The sequence below is a fragment of the Symphalangus syndactylus genome, chromosome 3 (assembly GCF_028878055.3).
Source record: "Symphalangus syndactylus isolate Jambi chromosome 3, NHGRI_mSymSyn1-v2.1_pri, whole genome shotgun sequence".
Lineage (NCBI taxonomy): Eukaryota > Metazoa > Chordata > Mammalia > Primates > Hylobatidae > Symphalangus > Symphalangus syndactylus.
Genome location: NC_072425.2, coordinates 56,210,936 through 56,238,847, shown reverse-complemented (window position 1 = coordinate 56,238,847; position 27,912 = coordinate 56,210,936). Strand labels below are relative to the sequence as shown.

Here is a 27,912-nt window from a genome sequence, read left to right as displayed (position 1 = left end):
GGTATCATGGTAGAAATGAAAATATACCCCAAAAAAATCACAGAACTGTTTATCAAAATTATTGGTATACAGGCTGTTCTAACATAGAGTAGCTTTCTCAACCTAATACATAAAATTACCAGCAAGAAGAAAAAGTTCAAGAATGACAGTTTATGGTTGAATTGGCTTGGTGTCATGATTCCGTGTTCTAGCATTCTCAGGCTATCTATGATAACAGAAACTGCAGCCACATTTGAATGGTTCCCTTCTTGATTCATTCTGAACTCTCCCTTTGGCCCAGTGTCTACTAGTTTTTCAAGCCAAGAACATCTGTTAAGTAACAGGTATCTCAATTTTACCATACTTTCTTTCTGCATAGATAGTAGCGTTCTTATTTCTACTCCTAAGGCAAGCCATCTCTGATGTCCTGGAAGGTGGTTTCTCTTCTATCCAGTTGTTGGAATGAATCTTCTGGTAGAAGGGAAGGGAATTTGGTACTAGGGTTGAAAGTCACGCTACTAAAGTTCTTTATTGACATCTCTGAGCAGAAGAGAGGCCCCTGAGTCGTCCTGGGGATTTTCTTCACTGAGCATTTGTGAAGATTCTGGGGTCAAGGTTGAGTTAAACTTTTGTGGTGGGTCCATCCGCGGTCTAGTCAACAGCACTAAGCTCTTCCTGGATCTTTGGGACCCAGCGGAAAGTGATGCCAGCTCTCAAATTGCTACAAGGTATCCTGGAAAGAAATCTGTGACCCAGAAAGAGCCTGAAAACCCAAACTCCAGCAAATAATGGTGAAAGAGCCAACCTGCAAAGCCTTTTAAAACCTTCAATTCCTTAGCTATAAACTGGGATAAAACCTATGGTGTAAGACTGTTCTGAGAATTACATGAAATGGATTTATAGAGTTCTCAGTACAGTTCCTGAAATATAGCAGCTGATGCCAGTAGATGTTGATTTCCTTCTCCTTTCTACTTTTGAACTTTGCTGTAGTTATTAGCATTTTTTTAATGTTGTGGTAAACAGTTGGCTTAGTTGTGCATCAGTATTCAGTCCAATTTAATGTTAAATTATGTCTTTACTGGGAGCCTATTCATGACCTTAAAATTGCCATAAACCCTTTATAGAACAAGTCGTGTTTGGCTAAATACATAAACAGAGATGTATCCTTACAGACTTTATAGTCTGATAGAGGAGATACACATGCATATAATGAGGGAATTCTGTGCTGAAGGGTATCTGGGAAGAGAAGGTGATTCTATAGATTATCAGAATGGGAGAGGAAAGACATCTGGATGGAGGGGAAAGCAGGAATAGAGGCATGAAAGGAGTTAAAGGGGCCATCGGGGATTTCAGTCCCAGCCAAAAGTTAGCCCCTTATCTATCTCCTCTCCTCCTCTTTTCTCCTTCCTTCCCTTCTTCCTTCCTTCCATCCATCCATCCTTCCTTCCTCTTTCTTTTTCTATCTACCCACCTACGTACCATCTTCTATCTATCCTCCTTTGTAAGTGTGTTTATGTATAGCAGGGGACGAGAACACCTACCTCATCAGGGGTGAGCTTAAATGAAGTAAAATGATTCATAGGCTCCTGGTATACAGTAAATGCCCAGTTGATATTGATGATGATGTCACCACTGCTTACACCACCTGTAGTTTCTTTCCTATGGCTGATCTGTCTAGGGATGAATTTGGGGGCCACATTTTAAATTCTGCATATAAAATTAAGGTGGTTGGTGTTGAATTTGTAGGTAGGAGGAAGCCATTGAAAGGCAGGGGCAGGATTGGACCTGTGTTTTAGAACAGTATGAAAGGTGAATTGGAGGAATCTTTCCGTGTAGGATCTTTAATCTCCAGAGTCTAGCCTGTTAGAGAAGCTGGTGAAGTCATTTAAGGCATGGGGTATTGGTCTGAACTCAGAATATTTAATGTTATGTTAAATGTGCTTTTTTTTTTCCTGAAGGAAGGGGAGGAGGAAGAATTTACTCAGTGTAAATATTATTTTATCCAAATGGTGAGAGAATAGATGAAAAGACTAGTAAGGCATCTTTATACCATTTGAGATGTTAGATTATAGTGGCATGTTAACAAAATAGGCAAATTTTTTTTTAAAACTAGGTTATATTTCTTTGTAGTTTATGCTTGGGCCTGTCCGCAAATGATTTAACAAATCGTATCATATATTTGAATTACTATTACTTAACCTGACACAGGTAATAAGGAGAGAAAAGAATATCCTTTTTCTTGCTTTTGGGTTTTTTTTTTTTTTTTTTTTTTGAGACGGAGTCTCCCTCTGTCACCAGGCTGGAGTGCAGTGGCGCAATCTCAGCTGACTGCACCCTCCACCTTCCGGGTTCAAGCGATTCTCCTGCCTCAGCCTCCTGAATAGCTGGGTCTACAGGTATGTGCCACCACACCTAGCTAATTTTTGTATTTTTAGTAGAGATGGGGGTTTCACCATGTTGGCCAAGATGGTCTCGATCTCTTGACATTGTGATCCGCCCGCGTCGGCCTCCCAAAGTGTTGGGATTACAGGCATCAGCCATCTCTCCAGACCTGATTGTTTTTGGAGGGAGGGGCTTGAATTACTTTCCTTTTTCTTTCTCTCTTTAGCATCATTGTAGACCCATGGATTCTTTTTTTTTTTTTTTTGAGACGGAGTCTTGCTCTGTCGCCCAGGCTGGAGTGCAGTGGCGCAGTCTCGGCTCACTGCAAGCTCCGCCTCCCGGGTTCACGCCATTCTCCTGCTTCAGCCTCTCCGAGTAGCTGGGACTACAGGCGCCCGCCACCGCGCCCGGCTTATTTTTTTTTTTTTACATTTAGTAGAGACAGGGTTTCACCATGGTCTCGATCTCCTGACCTCGTGATCCGCCCGCCTCGGCCTCCCAAAGTGCTGGGATTACAAGCGTGAGCCACTGCGCCCGGCCGACCCATGGATTCTTACGTATCCAATGTGTGTTTTTGGTTTTTTTAATTTTGAGACAGTCTTGCTCTGTCACCCAGGCTGGAGTACAGTGGTGTGACCTTGGCTTACTACAACCTCTGCCTCCTGGGTTCAAGCTATTCTCCTGGCTCAGCCTCCCAAGCAGCTGGGATTACAGGCATGCACCACCATGCCTGGCAATTTTTAGTAGAGATGGAGTTTTACCTTGTTGGTCCAGCTGGTCTCAAACTCCCGATCTCAAGTGATCCTCCCACCTCAGCCTCCCAAAGAGCTGGGATTACAGGTGTGAGCCACCATGTCTGGCTTTATCCAATGTGGTTTAATCAAATACTCACTGTTTTTCTTTAGCTTTTCACAACTTGGACATGTTGAGGTCCTTTCAACCTAGTTCTCTTTTCTTTGACATGACACGTAATCTCTGAAGCTTTTCTTGCTTTCTGACACAAGATGTCTGAGGTTCACTTTGTGCTTTTCCTGCCAAGTACCTATCAACCGTGTCTTTCAGCTTGCTTTATTGAGGAGTAGAATTTAGATACAAAAATCTGGGTGTTATATGTTCTTACTGTTAGAATGCCCATGCTTTTATTGGACAGCCATGGGAAGCATACAGATTTTGATTTTTATATTGGTATTTCCAGTTTGAATTTAACATCACAGAGTTTTTACTATGAGCTTATCCTTTTTTCTCTAACGTTGAAAGTTTACGTTCTTAGCAACATTAATATAGTTGCATTATCTTACAGTATAAATGTAGCAGTTTGAAAATAACACTAATAACAAGCAACTGTAGGTTTATGTTTGGTTATGGTTCTTTTTGTTCTTAAAATGTATCCACATAAGCATGTACAGTTGACATTCTGATTTGGAAGGCCATTTGAAAAGATTTTCTCTGATTATGTTATATGTTTGATAATTAATTTGGTTTGTTTGCCTGAAATTCTTCCTTTAAGAATTGCTTTAGTTTTTTATTTAATGTATTTTTTTTTTTTTGAGATGGAGTCTCGCTCTGTCGCCCAGGGTGGAGTCCAGTGGCGCGATCTCGGCTCACTGCAAGCTCCGCCTCTCGGGTTCACGCCATTCTCCTGTCTCAGCCTCCTGAGTAGCTGGGACTACAGGCGCCCGCCACCACGCCCGGCTAATTTTTTGTATTTTTAGTAGAGACGGGATTTCGCCATGTCAGCCAGGATGGTCTCAATCTCCTGACCTCATGATCCGCCCGCCTCGGCCTCCCAAAGTGCTGGGATTACAGGCGTGAGCCACCGCGCCTGGCCTATTTAATGTATTTTTTAAGATGTAGAACATTTGTGTGAACATTTATGTAGTTAAAAAATCTGATCTGTGTTAAAAAGCTATGTTAACAGCTTCACTTTAATTCTGTCCCTCCACGAATTTCTCTCCTGCCCCAGTTGTTTCTGCTTTATTTTTCTGATACTTCATTTTTGCAAATGTAAGCATATGTGTATATTTTTGTTTCCCTTTCTTACACAATAGGCAGCGTTCTGTGCACACTGCTCTGCCGTTCTATGCACACTGCTCTGCTTCCTTTTACTTAATTTATTCTGGAGATTGCTTCATAGAAGTGCATTCTTTTGTGCTTGCAACTCATCTCCTAATGATGAACATTTGGGTTGTTTATATTCTCTTGGCTGCTATAAATATTGCGGCAATGAATAACCTTGTGGGTATATTGTTTTTTATTTGTGCGGATACAGCTTTAAGATAGATTGTGGGGTGAAAGGTAAACACATTTGTAGTTAGTGTCAAAACGTTACATTTTCTTTTTAAAACTTTTTAATTTTTTGTAGAGATGAGGTCTCACAGTGTTGCCCAGGATGATCTTGAACTCCTGACGCCAAGCAGTTCTTTTACCTGGGCTTCCCAAAATCTTGGGATTACAGGCGTCAGGCATCAATACAGCCTAAAAAAATTACATTTTCAGGCTGGGTGTGGTGGCTCACACCTGTAATCCCAGCACTTTGGTAGGGTGAGGTGGGCTGATCGTGAGGTCAGGAGTTCAAGAACAGTCTGACCAACATGGTGAAACCCCATCTGTACTAAAAATACAAAAATCAGCTGGGCGTGGTGGCGCGTGCCTGTAATCCCAGCTACTCAGGAGGCTGAGGCAAGAGAATCACTTGAACCTGGGAGGCAGAGACTGCAGTGAGCTGAGATTGCGCCACTGCACTCCAGCGTGAGCGACAGAGGGAGACTCCGTCTCAAAAACAACAGCAACAACAAACCCGTCTCTACTAAGAAAAAACCCGTCTCTACTAAGAATACAAAAATTGGCCAGGCATGGTGGCATGCGCCTGTAATCCCAGCTACTCCTCATGAGAGTCACTTGAACCTGGGAGGTGGAGATGCAGTGAGCTGAGATTGCGCCATTGCACTCCAGCCTGGGTGACAGAGTGAGACTCTATCTCAAAAAAAAAAAAAATTACATTCTTAAAAGGCAGATCTGACCATGTCAGCTTTTTACTTATTCACAATAGCAAAGAGTTGGAACCAACCCAAATGTCCAACAACGATAGACTGGATTAAGAAAATGTGGCACATATACATCATGGAATACTATGCAGCCATAAAAAAGGATGAGTTCATATCCTTTGTAGGGACATGGATGAAACTGGAAAACATCATTCTCAGTAAACTATCACAAGGACAAAAAACCAAACACCGCATGTTCTCACTCATAGGTGGGAATTGAACAATGAGAACTCATGGACACAGGAAGGGGAACATCACACTCCGGGGACTGTTGTGGGGTTGGGGGAGGGGGGAGAGACAGCATTAGGAGATATACCTAATGCTAAATGACGAGTTAATGGGTGCAGGAAATCAACGTGGCACATGGATACATATGTAACAAACCTGCACATTGTGCACATGTACCCTAAAACCTAAAGTATAATAAAAAAAAAAAAAGATATTTTGAACATTTAAAAAAAAAAAAACAAAACTCTAGGTGGTGGCCAGGTGGGCGCGGTGGCTCACATCTGTACTCCCAGCACTTTGGGAGGCCGAGGTGGGCGGATTACCTGAAGCTAGGAGTTTGAGACCAGCCTGGCCAACATGGTGAAAACCCGTCTCTACTAAATATACAAAAATTAGCCGGATGTGGTGGCGCATGCCTGTAATCCCAGCTACTCAGGAGGCTGAGGCAGGAGAATTACTTGAACCTGGGAGGCGGAGGCTGCAGTGAGCCGAGATCACCCCGCTGCACTCCAGACTGGGCAACAGAGTGAGACTCTGTCTCAGAAAACAAAACAAAACAAAAAACTCTGAATGGCTTTCCAGTGTCTTAAGGACAAAAGTTTATAACGTAGCCTCAAGGGTATACATATAGTTGGTGTACATATAGTTTTACATGCCTTAACAATGGGGATACATTCAGAGAACCTCGTTGTGTACCTCATAGAGTGTACTTACACAAACCTATATGGGACAACCTACTAGGGACCTAGTCTATGTAATATGGCTTAATGCTCCTAGGCTACAAACCTGTACAGCATGTGACTGAACTGAATACTGTAGACTGTTGGAACACAGTGCTGTGTAGGTATTTATCTAAACATATGTAAGCACAGAGAAAGTACAGTAGAAACGTGGTGTAAAAGATAAATGGCATGCCTGTATAGGGCACTTAACCATGAATGGAGCTGGCAGGACTGGAAGTTGCTCTGGGTTGAGTCTGTGAGTGAGTGGTGAGTGAATGTGAAGGCCTAGAACGTTACTGTACACTATTGTAGACTGTATGTAAACACTACAGTTAGGCTACACTAAATTTATAAAAACAGTTTCTTCAGTAATTAACCTTAGCTTACTGTAATTTTTTAACTTTATAAGCTTTTAAATTTTTTTAATTTTCTGTCTTTTTAAATAACACTCAGCTTAAAACAGCCTCATAATATGGATCCACTGTGGTATATGTGGTCTGTTGTGTTGACAGAAACGTCATTAGGTGGTGCATGACTAATTACTTTTGGGCCTCAGCCTTATCTTGTACTGTTTTTCCCCTTGCTTTCTTTGCTCCAGCTGTGTGAGGCCTCCTTCATTCTGCTGTGCTCACCATCTTCTCCACCAGGAATCTTGGCACTTCTTCTTTTCCTCTGCCTGGAATGCCTTTCTTTGTTAACAGTTATTCCTGGTCTTTAGAGTTTGGCTCAAGCATCACTTTTAATGAAATTTTCTGTGTGTGTGCTTGCACATTTTGATAAGATAAAGAGATTGGACTGTACTGATACTCATCACCCACTCCAACAAGCATCAGTTGTCTGAAGTTTTTTTTTTTTTTTTAGACAGTCTTGCTCTGTCTCCCAGGCTGGAGTGCAGTGGTGAGGTCTCAGCTCACTGCAGCCTCCGCTTGCCAGGTGCTAGCGATTCTCCCTCCTCAGTCTCCCAAGTAGCTGGGACTACAGGTGCGTGCCACCATGCGTGGCTAATTTTTTTGTATTTTTATTAGAGACAGGGTTTCACCATGTTGGCCAGGCTGGTCTCCGTCTCTTGACCTCAAGTGATCTGCCCTCCTCTGCCTCCCAAAGTGCTGAGATTACAGGTGTGAGCCACCGTGCCCGGCCTGAAGTTGTTTTTTTGAGACAAGGTCTCATTCCAATTGCCTAGGCTCTAGTGCAGTGGCATAGTTTTGGCTCATTGCAGCCTCGACCTTCCTGAGCTCAGGTGATCTTCCTATCTGAGCCTCCCGTGTAGCTGAGACTACAGGCATGTGCCACCATGCCTGGCTAGTTTATTTTTGTCTTTTTAATAGAGACAGGATTTTGCCTTGTTGCCCAGGCTGGTCTCGAGCTCCTGGACTCAAGCAGTCTACCTGCCTCAGCCTCCCAAAGTGCTGGGATTATAGGCATGAGCCACCGTGCCCGGCTGTCTGAAGTTCGTGAATTTTTTTCTTGACCTTTCTGCAGTCAAGTCCTCTTGGTGCTTATCAGAATTACAGTGTTATATTAGTTTATGTGATTTAACTAATTTTAATTTTCCCACAAAGGCTGAGTTTCATGAAAGCAGCACCATTCCTGTTTTTGCCTGTAATTACTTTTCTGGTATCTAGCTCAGTGTCTGAATTGTGAGGGCTAAAGCTACCCTGTGCAGTAGCTAGAATTAAATAATAAGGAAATTGAGGCTGTCCAGTTGGCTAAATGTCTTGTCTGCACAGGTATTTGTCATACAGTGATTATTAAGTAACAATTTGTTGACTTTTATTTATTTTGAGACGGAGTTTTGCTCTTGTTGCCCAGGCTGGTGTGCAGTGGCGCGGTGTTGGCTCACTGCAACGTCCGCCTCCTGGGATCAAGCAATTCTCCTGCCTCAGCCTCCTGAGTAGCTGGGATTACAGGCATGCACCACCACATTCGGCTAATTTTGTATTTTCAGTAGAGACGGGGTTTCTCCATGTTGGTCAGGCTGGTCTCGAACTCCCGACCTCAGGTGATCTGCCTGCCTTGGCCTCCCAAAGTGCTAGGATTACAGGTGTGAGCCACCGTGCCCGGCCTTGTTGACTTTTAATTGTAATATTTTTTTCAGGATCAGATAAGGTTTAGAAAAATGAAACCACTAGGATGCATAAAGAAAAACGTATATGGGATATGTGTGTGTATGTATTAAGGCATTTGTTACAGTGATTTGAGTTCACATAGTGTAGGAGCTGGCTAAGCAGTTTCTTTCTTTTTTTTTTGAGACGGAGTCTCCCTCTATTGCCCAGGCTGGAGTGCAGTGGCACAATCTTGGCTTACTGCAACCTCTGCCTCCTGGGTTCAAGCGATTCTCCTGCCTCAGCCTCCCGAATAGCTGGGACTACAGGCGTGTGCCACCATGCCCGGCTAGTTTTTTTGTGTTTTTAGTAGAGACGGGGTTTCACCGTGTTGGCCAGGCTGGTCTTGAACTCCTGACCTCGTGATCCACCCGCCTCAGCCTCCCAAAGTGCTGGGATTACAGGTGTGAGCCACTGTGCTCGGCCGTTAAGCAGTTTCTATCAGGCTGTTGTCTTTGTGATTGATGCTGGAGTTTGAAGTCCACAGGGCAGTCATTTGAGAAAGGAAGATGGATGTAAAGTGGGGAAGAAGACGACACAGGAAGCCACAGGCAAGGTACATGGAAACCATGCTAGTTCTAGTTGCCTTTGTTCCTGCTTGTGTGGATGGCCTGTAAGAGTTGGATCCTTGGCAAATGTAGCCCAGGAGGCAGAGAAGCTTAAGGAGAACCCAGAGGAAGGTGGAGTGGATGCAGCTGCAATTCTAGGCCAACCACTGCCTCACATGAATGGGGTGAGTCAGAAGATGAGCAGCAACAGTGTGTGCAAGCTGCAGGGTGGTTGCTTTATCTCCTGCACCCTTCAACTGCTGCACAAGAATCTGTTGTGAGCCATGCAAATTGGAAACATAAAGGAAAGGAAATTCTGGGGAACGTAGTTCAGCTCAGCCAAGTTCAAACCATACGAAGCAGAATGATCAGCTCAGGCTTTTAAGTTTTTAGCTCAGGTTATACGTAAGGGACCTGAAGGTTTCTGTGACTGCTCTAAAAATGCAAATGTAATTCCTAATTTGTGGGTGAGATCATTGATTGGTAGGAATGGAATCCTGAAAATTGGATTGGAGGCATATGGTCAGCTTCTGTTTAAGCTGGAGACCTTAAATCCTTAAATGCTGCTCTGCTGCCTTTCCCGGAGAAGCAGCCTTTCCAACCCTTCCCAGAGGAACTTAATCTCCGTTTGCCTGAAAAACCTGTGATTGGCCTCCCTTTGGGTAGTTGCCCAGCACTGTACTGTCTTCCTCAGAATCTGCCCTGTAATCCTTCTTTCTTGTAGATCTGTGGCTGGACTGTAGTTGCAGCAGGCCCCAGAGAGTGAGGTAACCCATAAGAAAGGTATGCTACACTCCAAAAGATTGTATAGTTTTGCCACTATATAGTCAGGAGCCTGGAGGAGTATTTGTGGCAATGGATCTTAGGGGTGTAGTATAACAGTGGAAGGAACATAAAGTTGGATCAGGCAGAATTTATTGATACGGGCTCACTAAGCAGAGATTCTGGATTCAGTGTTATAGTTCAAGGGGATAGAAAGGACTCTTAACAGTTGGGATGATTGACTGAGGCCCATCCCACAAGGCCTGATGCCTCAATTAGATTTTTTCCGGCCTAACAAGGAACTCCACTGACCACTCACTCACCTTGTATGAGAGTCTATATTTGGCCTGGCATGGTGGCTAATACCTGTAATCCCAGCACTTTGGGAGGCCAAGGCAGGAGGATCACCTGAGGCAAGGAGTTTGAGACCAGCCTGGCCAACATGGCGATACTTCATCTCTACTAAAAATACAAAAATTAAGCGGACATCATGGCCCATGCCTTAATCCCAGCTACTCGGCAGGCTGAGGCAGGAGAATCGCTTGAGCCCAGGAGACAGAGGTTGCAGTGAGCCAAGATGATGCCACTGCACTCTAGCTGGGGTGACAGAGCGAGACTCCGCCTCAAAAAAAAAAAAATTAGCCAGGTGTGGTGGCTTGTGCTTGTAGTTTTAGTTACTCAGGAGGCTGAGGTGGGAGGATCAGTTGAGCTGGGGAAGTGGAGGCTGCGGTAAGCCATGATCGTGCGACTGCACTCCAGCCTGGGCAACAGAGCGAGACTCTAATAAAATATTAGTTCGTAAGGAAAGGTTCACCTAAATGCATAGCCCTTAAATAACTTGCATCATTGGTGGAACTGTACTTTGCTGGGACCTTTTCGGAGGATGGCTGCACTAAAACAGAATTTAAAATGCATGTACTCTGTTGATCCAGCAGTTTCACTGCTAGGATTTTATTGTATAGATGAATTTGGACAGTATACAGATACGTTATGTGTAAGCTTTTTCATCATATCAGTGTTTGTAATCGAGAAAAATTAGAAACAACTGTCCAATAATGGAGTTAAGGTAGAGTAAATGACCATTATACCCATACACTGGAATATTCTGCCACTGTTAACAATAAGAGGTTGATAGGAAAAAAAATTCATACAGCCATCCCTCCATATCAGGGAATTGGTTCCAGGACCCACACTCCGCCCGCCTCCCCCCTCCCACCCCGTGGGTACCAAAATCCATGGATGCTCAAGTTTCTTATATAAAATGGTGTAGTATTTGCATATAATTATGCACATCTTTCTGTATACTTTAATCTCTAAATTACTCATAGTATGTAATACAGTGTAAATGCTGTACAAATAGTTATACTGTATTGTTTAGGGAATAACTACAAGGCAAAAACTTTATGTGCTTGGTACAGATGAAACCATCATTTTTTCCCCAAATGTTGAAAATCTGAGGTTAGTTGAATCCACAGATGTGGAGCTCAAGGGATAAGAGGGCCAAGGGCCTACTGTATTACACAAAAAAATGTAACATTTAATAAGAGAAGCAAGTTGTGGAACTGTATGTTCTTGCTTATGTTGAGATGTTTTGTATCTGTTTTAAGCCTTTGCCTAAAAATACATTGCTAAATTCCTAACAATCTTTTCCTTTTATTAATACATAATATTTTACATCTTTATGGGATGCATATGAATACTTGTTACATGCATAGAATGTATGATGATCAAGTCAGGGTACCTGGAGCATCCATCACCTTGAGTATTTTATCTTTTTGTTTTTGAGATGGAGTCTTGCTCTGTTGCCCAGGCTGGAGTGCTGTTGCCCAGGCTGGAGTGCGGTGGTGCGATCTTGGCTTGCTGGAACCTCCTGCCTCCTGGGTTCAAGCAATTCTCCTGCCTCAGCCTTCTGAGTAAGCTGGGATTACAGGTGTGTGCCACCATGCTGGGCTAATTTTTGTAATTTTAGTAGAGACAGGGTTTCACCATGTTGGCCATTCTGGTTTGGGTCCCCTGACCTCAGGTGATCTGCCTGCCTCAGCCTCCCAAAGTGCTGGGATTGCAGGTGTGAACTACTGCGACTGGTTGAGTATTTATCATTTCTGTGTGCTGGTAACATTTCAAGCCTTCTCTTTTAGCTACTTTGAAATATACAGTATATATTTGCTAACTATGGTGACCCTACTCTGCTATAGAACATTAGAACTTTCTAACTGTATGTTTGTACCCATTAACCAACCTCTCTTCCTCACCCTTCCCAGCCTCTGATACCTGTCATTGTATTTTCTATTTCCATGAGGTCAACTTTTTTTTTTTTTTTTTTTAAATAGCTCCCATGTATTTGTGAGAACATGTGTTATTTGTCTTTCTATGCCTGGCCTGGCTTATTTCACTTAACATAATGACCTCCAGCTTCATCCATGTTGCTGCAAACATGATTTCATTCTTTCTGGCTGAATAGCATTCCATTGTGTATATATGCCACGTTTTCTTTATTTCTCTGCTCATTGATGGATACTTAGGTTGATTTTATATCTTTGCTTTTGTAAATAGTGCTGTGATAAACAGGTGAGTGTATGTATCCTTTTGATAATACTGATGTCTTTTCCTTTGGATAAATAGCTAGTAGTGGGATTGCTGAAGTATGTAGTAGTTCTAGTTTTAGTGTTTTGAGAAATCTCCCTACTGTTTTTCATAATGGCTGTACTAATTTCCATTCCCAGTGTGTAAGAGTTCTCTTTTCTCCGCATCCTTGCTGTCTTCTGTTGTTTGTGTTTTTAATAATAGTTATCCTAACTGTGGTAAGGTGCTGTCTCATTGTAGTTTTGGTTTGCATTTACCTGATGATTACTGATGTGAGCATTTTTTCATACATCATTTGGCCATTTGTATGTTTTTTGATGTCCTTTGCCCACTTTTTAGTGGGATTATTTGTTTTTTTTTAAATTGTTGGTTATTTGAGCTCGTTGCATATTCTGGATTTTAGTCCTTTGTCATGAATGGTTTGCACACATCATTTCCCATTGAACAGGTTGTCTCTTCACTCTGTCATTTGTTTCCTTTGCTGTGCAGAAGCCTTTCAGCTTGTTCTATTGGTTATTGAAAGAGATGTATTAATACTTTGATTTTGCATTTGTCAGTTTCTTCTTAGTTCTGATACTTTTTGCTTTATACATTATCTTATGAGGGTGTGTTCTTAGATGCATTGGTATTTAGAGCTATATATCAACCAGGTCTTTTAAAATCACTAATCCCAGCAGTTTGGGAGGCTTGAGGCGGGAGGATCACTTGAGTCTAGAGTTTGAGACCAGCCTGGGTAACATAGCAAGACCCTATCTCTACAGAAAATTAAAAAAAATTAGCTGTGTATGGTGGCACACACCTGTAGTCCCAGCTACTCGGGAGGGTGATGTGGGTGGATCACCTGAGCCTGAGAGGTGAAGGCTGCACTCAGGAGCCCTGATCGTACTGCTGCACTTAGCTTGGGTGACAGAGTAAGATCCTGTCTCCAAAGCAGGGAAAAAAAAAGAAAACCACTATTAAGCGTTCTTTTTAAGGGGCCAGTATTATTAGAGGTAAAGTTTATTTAGCTTGATATTAATGTTGCTACAGTGTTTTCCTTTGGTTAGTATGTGTAGGGTATATCCTTTTTTACCCTTTAATTCCAGTCTTACTAATTTTTCAAGCATGTGTTGCTTAATGATGAGAATATGTTCTGAGAAATGCGTTGTTAGGTGAGCATTATAGAGCATACTTGCATAAAACTTAGATGGTGTAGCCTTTGACACTCTTAGGCTAAATGGTATAAGCCTATTTGCTCCTAGGCTGCAAACCTGTATAGTATGTGACGGAACTGAATACTGTAGACAGTTGGAACACAATGGTAAGTAATTATGTATGTAAACACAGAGAAGGTACAGTGAAAACATGGTATAAAAGATACAGAAATGGTCCACCTGTGTTAGGGTACTTACCATGAATGGAGCTTGCAGGATTGGAAGTTGCTCTGGATGAGTGAGTGGTGAGTGAATGTGAAGGCCTAGGACATTCTTGTGCACTATTGTAGACTGTGTATAAACACTGTACTGTTAGGCTACACTAAATTTATAGAAAAATTTTTCTTCAATAATAAATTAACCTTAGCTTACTCTCCCCTACCCCCCAATTCTTCAATCCAGTCTTTGCTGCTACAGTCAGACAGCGAAGACACTTTTTTCTGCTTGCATCTATATTAGAAACCGTGTAGCTTTTTTACTTTATGAACTTCATAATTTTTAAATTTCTTGACTCTTACAGTACTTAGCTTAAAACACAAACACATTGTACAGATGTATATAAATACTTTCTTCCTCTGTTATTTTGTAAGCCTTTTCTATTTTAAAAATTTATTACTTTTATTTTTACTTTTTAAATTTTTTGTTAAAAACTAAGATACTTGGCCAGGTGCAGTGGTTCACGCCTGTAATCCCAGCACTTTGAGAGGCCAAGGCAGGCGGGTCACCTGAGGTCAGGAGTTCAAGACCATCCTGGCCAACATGGTGAAACCCCGTCTCTACTAAAAATAGAAAAAGTAGCCGGGCGTAGCGGCAGGCACCTGTAATCCCAGCTACTCGGGAGGCTGAGGCAGGAGAATCGCTTGAACCCGGGAGGCAGAGGTTGCAGTGAGCTGAGATCGTGCCATTGCACTCCAGCCTGAGGGACGAGAGTGAGATTTCGTCTCAAAAAAAAAAAAAAAAAAAACTAAGATACTCAGGATCATCTGTATCACTGTCTTCCACCTCGGCATCTTGTCCAGGTGAAAGGTCTTCAGGTGCAGTAACACATATGGAGTTGTCATCTATGATAACAGTGCTTTCTTCTGGAGTACCTCCTGAAGGACCTGCCTGAGGCTGTTTTACAGTTAACTTTTTTAAAAATAAGTATGAGTACAGTCTAAAATAATGATTAAACATGTAGTTAATACATAAACCAGTAACAGTTGTTTATTATCAAGTACAATGTACTGTACGTAATTGTGTGTACTATAATTTTTTGGTTTGTTTTTTGAGACAGGGTCTCTCTCTGTCTCCCAGGCTGGAGTGCAGTGGCACGATCTTGGCTCACTGCACCCTCCATCTCCCCGGTTCAAGCAATTCTCCTGCCTCAGCCTCCTGAGTAGCTGGGGTTACAGGCATGCGCCACCATGCCCGGCTAATTCTTGTATTTTTAATAGAGATGGAGTTTCACCGTGTTGGTCAGGCTGGTCCAGAACTCCTGACCTCGTGATCCACCCACCTCGCCCTCCCAAAGTGCTGGGATTACAGTCGTGAGCCACCATGCCCGGACTGTACTATATATATATATATATATTTTTTTTTTTTTCCCTGAGACAGAGTTTCGCTCTCGTTACCCAGGCTGGAGTGCAGTGGCGTGACCTCATCTCACTGCAGCCTCTGCCTGCCGGGTTCAAGTGATTCTCCTGCCTCAGCCTCCTGAGTAGCTGGGATTACAAGCGTGAGCCACCGTGCCCGGCCTGTGCTGTACTTTTATATGACTTTGAACACAGTAGTTTTGTTTGCTGCACAGTGGGTTTGTTTACACCAGCATCACTGCAAACACGGCTATGAAATCTCTAGACAGTAGGAATTTTTTTAGCTCCATTATAATTTTTTTTGTTTGTTTTTGAGACAGGGTCTCGCTCTGGCCAAGGCTGGAGTGCAGTGGTGCGGTCTTGGCTCACTGCAACCTCTGCCTCCTGGGTTCAAGTGATCATCACACAGTCTCCCTAGTAATTGTGACTACAGGCGCGTGCCACCACGCCTGGCTTGTGTGTGTATGTGTGTGTAGAGATACGGTTTTGCCACTTGCCTAGTCTGATCTCCAACCTTTGGACTCAAGTGATCTGCCCACCTTGGCCTCCCAGAGTGCTGGGGTTACAGGTGTGAGCCACTGTGCCTGGCTCTATTATAATATTATGGGACTACCGTTGTATATGTGATCCATTATTGACTGAAACGTCTCTGTGTGGGGCATGACTGTACTTAAGTTTTGAAAGATTCTCTTGCCAACAGTATATACTAGAATTTTTTTTTTTTTTTGAGTTGGAGTCTTGCTCTGTTGCCCAGGCTGGAGGGCAGTGGCGCAATCTCGGTTCACTGCAAGCTCCGCCTCCCGGCATCACATCATTCTCCTGCCTCAGCCTCTCCAGTAGCTGGGAGTACAGGCACCCGCCACCACGCTTGGCTAATTTTTTTGTATTTTTAGTAGAGATAGGGTTTCACTGTGTTAGCCAGCATGGTCTCCATCTCCTGACCTTGTGATCCACCCACCTCAGCCTCCCAAAGTGCTGGGATTACAGGCGTGAGCCACTTTGCCCGGCCAGTATATACTAGAATTTAAAAAAATCTTGTGTGTTTCTTATGATTAGAGCATCTGACTATTGGCATTTGACAAAGTGACATTTAGGTTCAATCTGTTAATAAGTACTTTCTGCCTATCAAACCTGTTTTGTACCTTTTCCTGTCCTTTCTTGCCTTCCTTTAGATGCTTACTTTTTATGTTTGTTCTGCTGTTCTAACTTGGAAGTTACTTAAACATGAATCTTTTACTATCAAAATCTGATATTATTTAATACTCTCCCCCTCTCCTGGATAGTCTGTTGAGCTCATTTTTATTCACATTGTCATTATTGTGTTGTTTTAATTCTGTCTGTATTTTATCTTAAGACAGGATTAATTTGTATTTTCAACAGCCATTTAGATTTACCCACAAAATTTATCTTTTTCATTTCCTAACTAGATCCTCCGTCTTGTAACATTTTCTTCTGCCCAAAGAACACCCTTTATGCTTCCCACCTTTTGTGTAACTTCTAGTAGTGAATTTCCTGAATATGTGTTAGTCTAGACATGCCTCAAATTGAACTTCCTTTAAAAAAAAAAAAAAAAAAATGGAGTCTCACTCTGTTGCCCAGGTTTGAGTGCAGTGGTGTGATCTTGGCTCAGTGCAACCTCTGCCTCCCAGTTCAAGCCATTCTTCTGCCTCAGCCTCCCGAATAGCTGGGACTACAGGTGTGCGCCACCACACTTGGCTAATTTTTTTGTTATTTTTAGTAGAGACAGGGTTTTGCCATATTGCCCAGGCTGGTCTTGAACTGCTGATCCCTAATGATCCATCTGCTCGGCCTCCCAAAGTCTGGGATTACAGGTGTGAGCCACCAGCCTGATCTTCCTTTTTGAAGGATACTTTTGATGTGTACAGAATTCTAAGTTGTCAGTTTTCTTCTAAGGTGTTAAAATAAGCTATTGAATTGTGGTCAGGTGCAGTGGCTCACATCTGTAATCCCAGCACTTTGGGAGGCCAAGGCAAGAGGATTACTTGAGCTCAAGAGTTCGAGACCAGCCTGGGCAACATAGTGAGACCTCATCTCTATTTTTTTTTTTTTTTAATTAAAAAAAAGAAGCTATTGAATTGTATCTTCAGTTTTCATTTTTTTTTTTTTTTTTTTGTAAGAAGTAAACTGTCAGTTTTAAAAATCATTCTGATGACTGGAATCTCTCTTTTTTTTTTTTTTTTGAGACAGAGTCTTGCTCTGTCACCCAGGCTGGAGTGCAGTTGTATGATCTCGACTCACTGCAGCCTCAACCTCCCAGGCTCAAATGATCCTCCTACCTCAGCCTCTTGAGCAGCTGGGACCACAGGCCCAAGCCACCGCATGCTTGGCTATTTTTTGTAGTTTTTGTACAGACAGGTAGGGTTTTGCCATGTTGCCCAGGCTGGTCTTGAACTCTTGGGCAAGCCACTGTGCCCAGCCTGGAATCTCTTGGTACTGCAGGCTTTATGTTTTCTTTTTCTGCCTTTGGTTTTCAACAGTTTTACTATGATGTGTTTGGTTATATATTTCTTTATTCATCCTGCTTGGAATTCTTAGGTTTTATTGAACCCATGATGGGGTGTCTTTCATTAGTTTTGGAAAGTTGACAAGCATTATCTTTTCAACTATTTCTGCTATTCCCCCTTTACCCTCTCCCCCCACCTTCTGAGAGCCCATTTAAACACTTTAGACCTTCTCAGTCTCTTACCCTTGTCATGCTTCATCCTGGATACTTTTGTTTTGGTTTGTTTTCTTGTCTGTCTTTGTCTTTGTCTTGTCTTTTTTGAGACAGAGTGTCGCTCTGTCACCCAGGCTGGAGTGCAGTGGTGCGATCTTGGCTAACTGCAACCTCCACCTGCTGGGTTTAAGCAGTTCTCTGCCACAATCTCCCGAGTAGCTGGTGCCCGCTACCAGGCCTCACTAATTTTTGTATTTTGAGGAGAGACAGAGTTTCACCATGTTGGGCAGGCTGGTCTTGAACTCCTGACCTTATGATCCACCCATCTTGGCCTCCCAAATGGCTGGGATTACATGTGTGAGCCACCATGCCTGGGCCCCCCTCCCTTTTTTTTTTGAGACAGAGTTTCACTCTTTTTGCCCAGGCTGGAATGCAATGGCGCGATCTCGGCTCTGCAACCTCCACCTCCCGGGTTCAAGCGATTCTCCTGTCTCAGCCTCCCAAGTAGCTAGGACTACAGGCGTGCGCCACCATGCCTGGCTAATTTTTAGTAGAGACGGGGTTTCACCATGTTGGCCAGGGTGGTCTCAATCTCTCGACCTCATGATCCACCTGCCTCGGCCTCCCAAAGTGCTGGGATTACAGGCATGAGCCACTGTGCCCGGCCTGCTTTTCTTTTTTCTTGTTTTTTTTTCTGCTGGTTTTTATTCATTTTGTCTCCTTGTTGGCTGTGTGTGTGTGTGTGTGTGTGTGTGTGTGTACACACATGTGCACATCTAGTAGATCACGTTATAAATATCGTTTGAATAATTTGGGGTCTAGGATGATATATCCAGAGAGGATTTATGCTTGTTTCTACCTCAGGCATCTTAGGGAATAGGCAGTCTGGGATCACCTTGGTTCAGTTTTGGGGATAAAGATGAGTTGAAATTGAGCTACACATTGGCCGGGTGCGGTGGCTCATGCATGTAATCCCAGCACTTTGGGAGACCGAGGTGGGCGCATCACAAGGTCAGGAGATCGAGACAGTCCTGGGCAACATGGTGAAACCCCGTCTCTACTAAAAATACAAAAAAAATATTTGCTGGGCGTGGTGGCAGGCACCTGTAGTCCCAGCTACTCGGGAGGCTGAGGCAGGAGAATGGCATGAACCTGGGAGGCGGAGCTTGCAGTGAGCCGAGATTGCGCCACTGCACTCCAGCCTGGGGGACAGAGTGAGACTCTGTCTCAAAAAACAAAAAAAAAAAACCAAAAAAAAGAAATTGAGCTACACGTCTTAGAGCCTGGCTGCTTCCCTTTTCCCTCGCTTCCTAAGTTCAGCAGTTCAGGATTCCAGCTCGAAGGGAGGTGAGTTTACCAGTCCCCCTGTAACCCCCTTTGGTATTTTCTGAATTTTAGTTCTTTTCTCCTAATCTTACCAAGCTGTCAGGTTCTCAGCTGGTCCTTAACACTTGGCAGTTGCTCTCAGGGACCAAAGTGGTTATAAATGTAGGGTTTCCCTCTTTAGATCCTATCTCTCTGATACTTTACTATCTTTCAAGTTATTTGATGCTTTCATGCATATATTTAGTGTGTGTGTGCAACTTTTTTTTTAAGACATTTATTCAGCATCATGATCAGACTATTACATTTAGCAATCAACAGCATGGGTGCAAAAAAAAAAAATCTGCATTAAAACCTTTTGTTGGAATGCTTTAAACTTTCCACAGAAGAGAAACTAAAATAACCTGTTATACAATTAGTCACAAATACAGTCCTCGAGTTTTTTGCCCACACACGTATTTGTCTAAAACATGTCTTCTTTGTAGCATCTAGGCCCTGCCACCACTGTGCTTGGCTGAATTCACGGATCTGTTGTAACCTGTAGCTTCCCTGTCACTTCTCTGGCTCTCCTCCCCTGCTAAGCTTTGTTTCCTAATTAAAATCTTCTCCCACTGCCATAGCTACTGCTGCTACTGGAACCACCATAGTAGCCACCGTGGTTTCATGGTTTGGCATAGTATTGGCCTCCACCACCATAGGGGCCAGAGCTTCTGCCTCCAAAGTTTCCTCCCTTCATGGGTCCAAAAGTTGAAGACTGATTGTTGTAATTGCCAGAATCATTGTAGCTTCCATCACCTCCAAAATTGCTTCCACCATTACTAAATCCATTATAGCCATCCCCACTGCCACCAAAGCCACCACAACCACTGAAGTTTCCTCCACTACCAGAGTTGTCATTCTCACCGAAACCACCTCCACGACCACCACGTTTCCAGAACCACTTAGCTTCTTTGGCTGGATGAAGCACTAGCCATCTCTTGCTTTGACAGGGCTTTCCTAACTTCACAGTTGTCGCCATTCACAGTATAGTATTTCTGAATGACAGTCTTATCCACGGAGTCATGGTCGTCAAATGTTACAAAGGCAAAGTCCCTTTTCTTGCCACTACCTCAGTCAGTCATGATTTCAATCACTTTAGTTTTTCAGAACTGTTCAAAATAATCTCTTAGTGTTCTTTAGTGTCTTTTTTAATGCCGCCAACAAATATCTTTTTCACAGTTAAGTGGGCACCTGGTCTTTGAGAATCTTCTCTTGAGACAGCTCTCTTTGGTTCCACAACTCTTCTGTTCACCTTGTGTGGCCTTGCATTCATGGCTGCATCCACCTCCTCCACAGTGGCATATGTGACAAACCCAAAGCCCCTGGAGCACTTGGTGTTTGGATTTCTTATTACCACATAGTCCGTGAGCGTCCCCCATTGCTCAGAATGGCTCCTCAGGCTCTCATCGGTTGTTTCAAAGCTCAACTCTCCAGTGAAGAGCTTCCTCAGCTGTTTGGGCTCTTTAGGAGACTTGTGACTTAGACATGATGGCACGGAGAAGAGAGACTTTAATGATGCTTCAGCGTCATCCATGGGCAGAAAGTTTTTTTTTTTTTTTGGAGACAGAATCTCACTTTGTCACCCAGGTTAGAGTGCAGTATCATGATCTTGGCTTACTGCAGCCTTGGCCTCCTGGGCTCAAGCTGTCCTTCTGTGTCAGCCTCCCTAGTAGCCGGGACTACAGGCGTGCATCGGCATGCCTAATTTTTTAAATTTTTAGTAGAGATGAGATCACACTATGTTGCTCAGGCTGGTCTTGAACGCCTGGACTCAAGCAATCCTCCCTCCCTTGCCTTCCAAAGTGCTGGGATTACAGGCGTGAACCACTGTGCCTGGCCTATTTTCAACTGTTCCTCATGGTAGTGTTCAGTTATATACAGAAGTCAAGAAAATAGTTCAAAACAACCCCGTTTGAGGCCGGGCGCGGTGGCTGACGCTTGTAATCACAGCACTATGGGAGGCCCGAGACGGGTGGATCACGAGGTCAGGAGATCGAGACCATCCTGGCTAACACGGTGAAACCCCGTCTCTACTAAAAATACAAAAAAAATAGCCAGGCCTGGTGGTGGGCGCCTGTAGTCCCAGCTACTCCGGAGGCTGAGGCAGGAGAACGGCGTGAACCCAGGAGGCGGAGCTTGCAGTGAGCTGAGATCATGCCGCTGCACTCCAGCCTGGGCGACTGAGCGAGACTCCGTCTCAAAACAAAAAACAAAAAACAAAAAAAAACCCGTTTGTTTCCTTAACACAATTCCAGTAGTTGTTGATAGAGCTTCCTTGCTTCTGGTATGACAAGATATTCCAGGCTCCTCTAATATCCTTCTCCTCATCTGGAATTGGTTATTTCTCTAAGAAACTCTGGTTTCTGATAGTTTTTACTAGGGATATCCTTGTAAATTTTAGTTTAATTTTGTACCTGTTGGGAGGATTGTTTAAATGACCAGTCCATTGATAACAAGAGTTGGCCATTTATATTGATCCTTGCGGGTGGCCTTCAGAAACCTATCAAAGACCCAGAGAGACTGCTTGTTGTCCATAGTTTTGGGCAGAGAGGGTTGTGCCATGGACCGTTTGCCAGTTTTATGAAACCTATGGATGCCTTTTCAGAATCTTCTGAACACAGTGAATGAAATACACAGGATCACAACAGAAACCAATTATATTTAGGTTATACAAATATTACTACCCTGTTAAACAGAAGACTGTGACGTCTTTCTTTGTCAGTAAATTTTTTTTTTTTTTTTAGACAGTCTCACTCTGTCACCCAGGCTGGAGTGCAAACGGCACGCGGTCTGAGCTCACTGCAACCTCCACCTCCCGGGTTCAAGTAATTCTCCCACTTCAGCCTCCCTAGTAGCTGGGACTATAGGCACATGCCACCAAACCCGGGTAATTTTTGTATTTTTAGTAGAGACGGGGTTTCACTCTGTTGGCCAGGCTGGCCTTGAACTCCTGACCTCGTGATCTGCCCACCTTGGCCTCCCAAAGTGTGGAGATTACAGGCATGAGCCACCGCGCCCGGCCTCTTTGTCAGTAATTTAAGTGACAAGACAATATTGTTGGTATATAGATAATTCAGATTTTGTTTTTTTTTTTTTGAGACGGAGTCTTGCTCTGTCGCCCAGGCTGGAGTGCAGTGGCGCAATCTCGGCTCACTGCAAGCTCCGCCTCCCAGGTTCACGCCATTCTCCTGCCTCAGCCTCTCCGAGTAGCTGGGACTACAGGCGCCCGCCACCACGCCCGGCTAATTTTTTGTATTTTTAGTAGAGACGGGGTTTCACCGTGGTCTCGATCTCCTGACCTCGTGATCCGCCCGCCTCGGCCTCCCAAAGTGCTGGGATTACAAGCGTGAGCCACCGCGCCCGGCGATTTTGTTTTTTAAGATATTAAAATTAATTTTTTTTTATTTTTATTTTTGAGATGGAGTTTTGCTCTGTTGCTCAGGCTAGAGTGCAGTAGTGCGATCTTGGCTCACTGCAGCCTCTGCCTCCCAGGTTTGAGCGATTCTCCTGCCTCAGCCTCCTGAGTAGCTGGCACTACAGGTGCATGCCACCACATCTGGCTAATTTTTGTAGAGATGGGCTTTCACCATGTTGGCCAGGCTGGTCTCAAACTCTTGACATCAGGTGATCTGCCCGCCTTGGCCTCCTAAAGTGTTGGGATTACAGGTGTGAGCCACTTGCCTGGCCAAGGTTTTTTTTTTTTTTTTTAAGGCAGTCTCTCTGTATCGCCCAGGCTGGAGTGCAGTGGTGCGATTTTGGCTTACTGCAACCTCAGCCTCCCAGGTTCAAGCGATTCTTAGCCTCCTGAGTAGCTGGGACTACAGGTGTGCACCACCGCACCTGGCTAAGTTTTTAGTAGAGACAGGGTTTCACCATTTTGGCCAGGCTGGTCTCAAACTCCTGACTTCAAGCAATCTGCCTGCCTTGGCCTCCTAAAGTGTTGGCCTCCCAAGGCCTCACACTCTACAGGTGTGAGCCACTGTGCTGGGCCAAAATTAAGGTTTTGATGTTTAATAAAAATCACTTGTGGGGTGGTCTTTGGCTTATCTCCTTTTATATATTCATCAACAAATAATTGTTGATGGGGAATTTTAGTGAGCATTGTAGGTGTATGATTGTGATACAGTTCAACGTTTAATAGGTTTCCACAAGACTGCCCTCACTTTGGATACCAGCTGCAAACTTCAGGGGCTCTCATGTTACTTTTATATCTGACCAAGTACAAATGCGGAGGTTTCCATCACACTCAAGTTTGATAATTCAGTTAGGATGACTCACAAAACTCAAGAAAGTCCAGTACTTACAGTTTATAATAGCAAAAAAAAAAAAATACAAATTAGGACCAACCGTTAAGAAGTGACGTATAGGGCAGTGTCTGGGAAGGTCTCAGATACGAAGCGTTCATGGGAAGGTCTCAGATACGAAGCGTTCATGCCCTCCTATGGAGACAGGGTGGATCATCTTGGTGTCTCCATGTGTGACTACACGCACAGAGTATTAACCAGGAAAGCTCATGTGAGCCTCTGTGTCCAGAGTTTTTATTGGTGCTTAATTACATCAGCATGATCCATTGAATCATTGGCCTTGAGCTTGAACTCAATTTCTAGCTCCCCTGTCTGAACTTTGGGCTGCTTTCTTGGGGCTCAGAGCCCCAGCCTTCCAATGCCATGGTTGGTCTTTCTGGTTTGACCAGCCCCCCACCCCCACATCCAGAGACATCTCATTAGCATAAACTGGGTGCTCACTGTGAATCACGGAGATGCCCTGTCCCTCTCAGGACATTTTAGGGATTTAAAGGGCACCAACTGGAGCTGGGACAAAGGCCATCCAAGCTCTTTGTTATACCACAGTCAGCAATTCTGTCTTCAGTTTGATGCCTAAGGACCAGGCCTAGTGATATCACGTGGCTGACCTGAGCTGTGCCTGAGAGCCTGCGTGAGAAGACTATGTGCTCTGTCCTGGTGGCAAATCTAGTCAAGTGTCAGTTGATGAGTTTAAGTGGTATTTTGAGCTACAACAAATGAAATGGGATGGAAATATATGTGATTTCTATTGTTGAGAAGTTGGAAGTACTACTACTAATACTGTGGTTTGTTGCATACATTTATGATAGAAGGAAGTGCTGTACTTCAGGTAGAGGTTAGGAAAGATGAAGATAAAATTTTTTCTCTTGTCCAAATCCATGGTCCTTATAAATTTTGACCACATATTACACTTGCATTAAAACTTGGTGTTTAGATCTTTAGTGGTTTAGGGTGTTTAATAATTTTTGTTTGTTTGTTTGTTTGAGATGGAGTCTCGCTCTGTCACCCATGCTGGAGTGCAGTGGCGTGATCTTGGCTCACTGCAACCTCCATCTCCTGGGTTCAAGCAGTTTTCCTGCCTTAGCCTCCCGAGTAGCTGAGACTAAAGGTGCATGCCACCACGCCTGGCTAATTTTTTGTATTTTTAGTAGAGACGGGGTTTCACCATGTTAGCCAGGATGGTCTGAATCTCCTGACCTTGTGATCCACCCGCCTCAGCCTCCCAAAGTGCTGGGATTACAGGCGTGAGCCACCGTGCCTGGCCTAATAATTTTTATATTGATAAGAGAATTTGGGCTCTGAAGACCTTCAGATACCTACTTGGTATGTATGATAGCTGCTTTGCCAGGATCCTTAAGTAGCTGAGCATTGTGTAATTAGCAATACTTTATAAGGATTGAGCCCTTTATTTTAATCTCTGAAGTTTTAGCTAAAGGTAGAACCTACACCAGAGGCCCCTAGAACATCGTCCTTAAGTTCCATCCATTGTAACATTTATTTTTTGAGAAAGGTCTTGCTCTGTCACCCAGTGCAGTGATGCAATCCTGGCTCACTGCAACCTCTGTTTCGCAGGCTTAAGTAATCCTCCCACCCCAGCCTCCCAGTTAGCTGGGACTACAGGCGTGCACCACCACACTTGGCTTATTTTTATTTTTTGTTTTTTATAGCAATGAGGTCTTACTGTGTAGCCCAGGCTGGTCTGGAACTTCTGGACTGAAGTGATCTTCCCACCTCGGTCTTCCAAAGTGTTGGGATTACGGGTGTGAGCCCCACCCTGCCCATTGTAACATTTTAAATAAGAATATCTAATAATTTTTTTTTTTTGGGATGGAGTCTAGCTCTGTCGCTCAGGCCGGAGTGCAGTGGTGCAACCTTGGCTCACTGAAAGCTCTGCCTCCCGGGTTCATGCCAGTCTCCTGCCTCAGCCTCCTGAGTACCTGGGACTACAGGCGCCCGCCACCATGCCCGGCTAATTTTTTTTTTTTTTGTATTTTTAGTAGAGATCGGGTTTCACTGTGTTAGCCAGGATGGTCTTGATCTCCTGACCTCGTGATCCACCTGCCTTGGCCTTCCAAAGTGCTGCGATTACAGGCATGAGCCACCGTGCCCGGCCCAAGAATATCTAATAAATTCTTGTAGTTACCTTGGAAGGTTTTGAATTGTACTCTGAGTGTTTTTTCTTTCCAGAACTATAAAACCTAAAACCATTGACCCTAAATTTTTGTTGTGAAACATTTCAAACATAGAAAAGTTGAAACAGGCAGTTAATATCTGCGTTCAACATCTACATTCAGGAATTGCAGATATTTTGCTGTCTTTTCCTCTTTTTTGTTTTTTAATTTCTTTTCTGCTAACCATCCTTTCTTACCCTATTTTTGTTTTATTTGTTTATTTTTAGAGATGGGGTCTCATTCTGTCACCTAGGCTGGATGGAGTGCAGTGTGACTTGATCATAGCTCTTTGCAGCATCAAATTCTTGGGCTCATGGGATCCTCCCACCTCAGTCTCCTGAACTGGAACTACAGATGTATACCACCACATCTGGCATTTCTCTACTTTTAATAATAATGTCTTAGTTACAAACTTAACTGGTAAACTCTTGTGATGCTGCTGCTAGTTCTAAACTTAGTTACTCCTTTCCCCTGCTGTTTTTTCCCTAAACTTTTTAAATGAAATTTTCTTTATTTTTCTTTCTTAATTTTTTGAGATGGAGTTTCGCTGTTGTTGCCCAGGCTGGAGTGCAGTGGCGTGATCTCGGCTCACTGCAACCTCTGCCTCCTGAGTTCAAGTGATTCTCCTGCCTCAGCCTCCCGAGTATCTGGGATTACAGGCATGCGCCACCACACCTGGCTAATTTTGTATTTTTAGTAGAGACGGGGTTTTTTCAGTGTTGGTCAGGCTAGTCTCGAACTCCCGACTTCAGGTGATCCACCCACCTCGGCCTCCCAAAGTGCCGGGATTACAGGCGTGAGCCACCGCGCCCAGCCTTAAATGAAATTTTCTACACATAGAAAAGTTGAAACTATAGCGGAGTGACCCACCTGTGTACCCGATATCAAGATTTTAATTTGCTTACATTTTGCTCTACTGTTTTTTGTTATTGAACCATTTGAAAGTTGCATTAAATTGCAAACATCATGACACTTCTTAAAGTAAGGTTGTTATTCTTTGTAACTACATGCCATGTTTAAGAAAGCTAATTAGCCCTTCATATCTAATGTCTATGCTCTGTATTTAGATTTTAGCTATATGTTTTTTTCGTATAAATGTCTGTGATAATTTATGTAATCCCCATTATGTTATAAAGGAAAAACAAATTCTTATTCTCTATGCTCATACTCAGCACAACACTTCTGTGATCAAATGTGTGTGGGTTTTCCCTACATTATCTGAGTCTCATTTTCTCTGATGACTCCAGTTGGTTGTCCTACAGTTTAACTTCTCAGAGTATCCACCTGGAAATAGCATCATATCCCACCAGACTGCCCCCACTTCTCATGCCAATTGCAAGTCCAGGTTATTTATTTTATTTATTTACTTATTTATTTTTTGTGAGTTGGAGTTCTCACTCTGCCGCCCAGGCTGGAATGCAGTGGTGTGATCTTGGCCCACTGCAACCTCCGCCTCCTGGGTTCAAGCAATTTTCCTTTCTCAGCCTCCCCTGTAGCTGGGCCTACAGGTGCATGCCACCATGCCCAGCTAATTTTTGTATTTTTATAGAGACGGGGTTTCACCATGTTGGCCAGGCTAGGCTCGAACTCCTGACCTTAAATGATCCGCCGGCTTTGGCCTGCAAAGTGCTGGGATTACAGGCATGAGCCGCCACACCCCAGCCAAGTCCAGGTTATGTTATGTGCTTCTGACACACTAGCTATAAATTGGAGGCTCCTGTGATTCCTCTTTCAGGTTTCATAATTTGCTAGAATCACTCACAGAACTCAGGGAAACACTGTATTTGCTAGATTACCATTTTATAATAAAGAATACAACTCAGAAACAGCCAGATGGAAGAGAGATGCTTAAGGCAAAGAAGGAGTGTGGAACTCCCCTTCCTACTCTGGGCTCATCACCCTCACAGTACTTCCGTGCGTTCACTAACCTTAAGTTTCTCTGCAGCTGTCCTTTTGGGTTTTTCTGTAATCTTCAGTAAGTCGGCATGATTGATTATGTCATTGCCCACTGGTGATCAACTTAGCTTTTAGCCCTCTCCTCTACCCGCCTCCCTTCCCAGGGTAGGGCTGAAAGTTCCAACCCTCTAACCATTGGTGGGTTCCCCTGGCATTCAAGCCACTTCCTGAGGCTATCCAGAAGCCCTCAGACATCATTCATCTCATTAGCATAAAAAAGACACTGGTATTCTAGAGTTTTAGGAATTTGGGTGCCAGGAAATGGAAGAACAAAGTATATATTTCTTCACATGTTTAACCTTGTGTGACAACAATTTTTTTT

The 27,912-nt window shown here is 43.6% G+C and overlaps 1 protein-coding gene and 1 pseudogene across 9 annotated transcripts in view; one reads left to right on the top strand and one right to left on the bottom strand.

The window, feature by feature from the left end:
* Window positions 1-27,912, top strand: part of SPIN1 (spindlin 1) — a 94,170-nt gene that overhangs the window by 3,750 nt on the left and 62,508 nt on the right. Inside the window, exon 1 of one of the 9 annotated variants that reach the window (XM_055272041.2) lies at window positions 11,575-11,700. The exons of the other annotated variants lie outside the window; for them this stretch is intronic. The gene's annotated coding sequence lies outside the window, so the exon portion shown is untranslated. Of the gene's footprint in view, window positions 1-11,574; window positions 11,701-27,912 lie in introns of those variants that run through there. 9 annotated transcript variants of the gene reach the window in all.
* On the bottom strand, window positions 19,410-20,849 carry LOC129478501 (heterogeneous nuclear ribonucleoprotein A1-like; annotated as a pseudogene).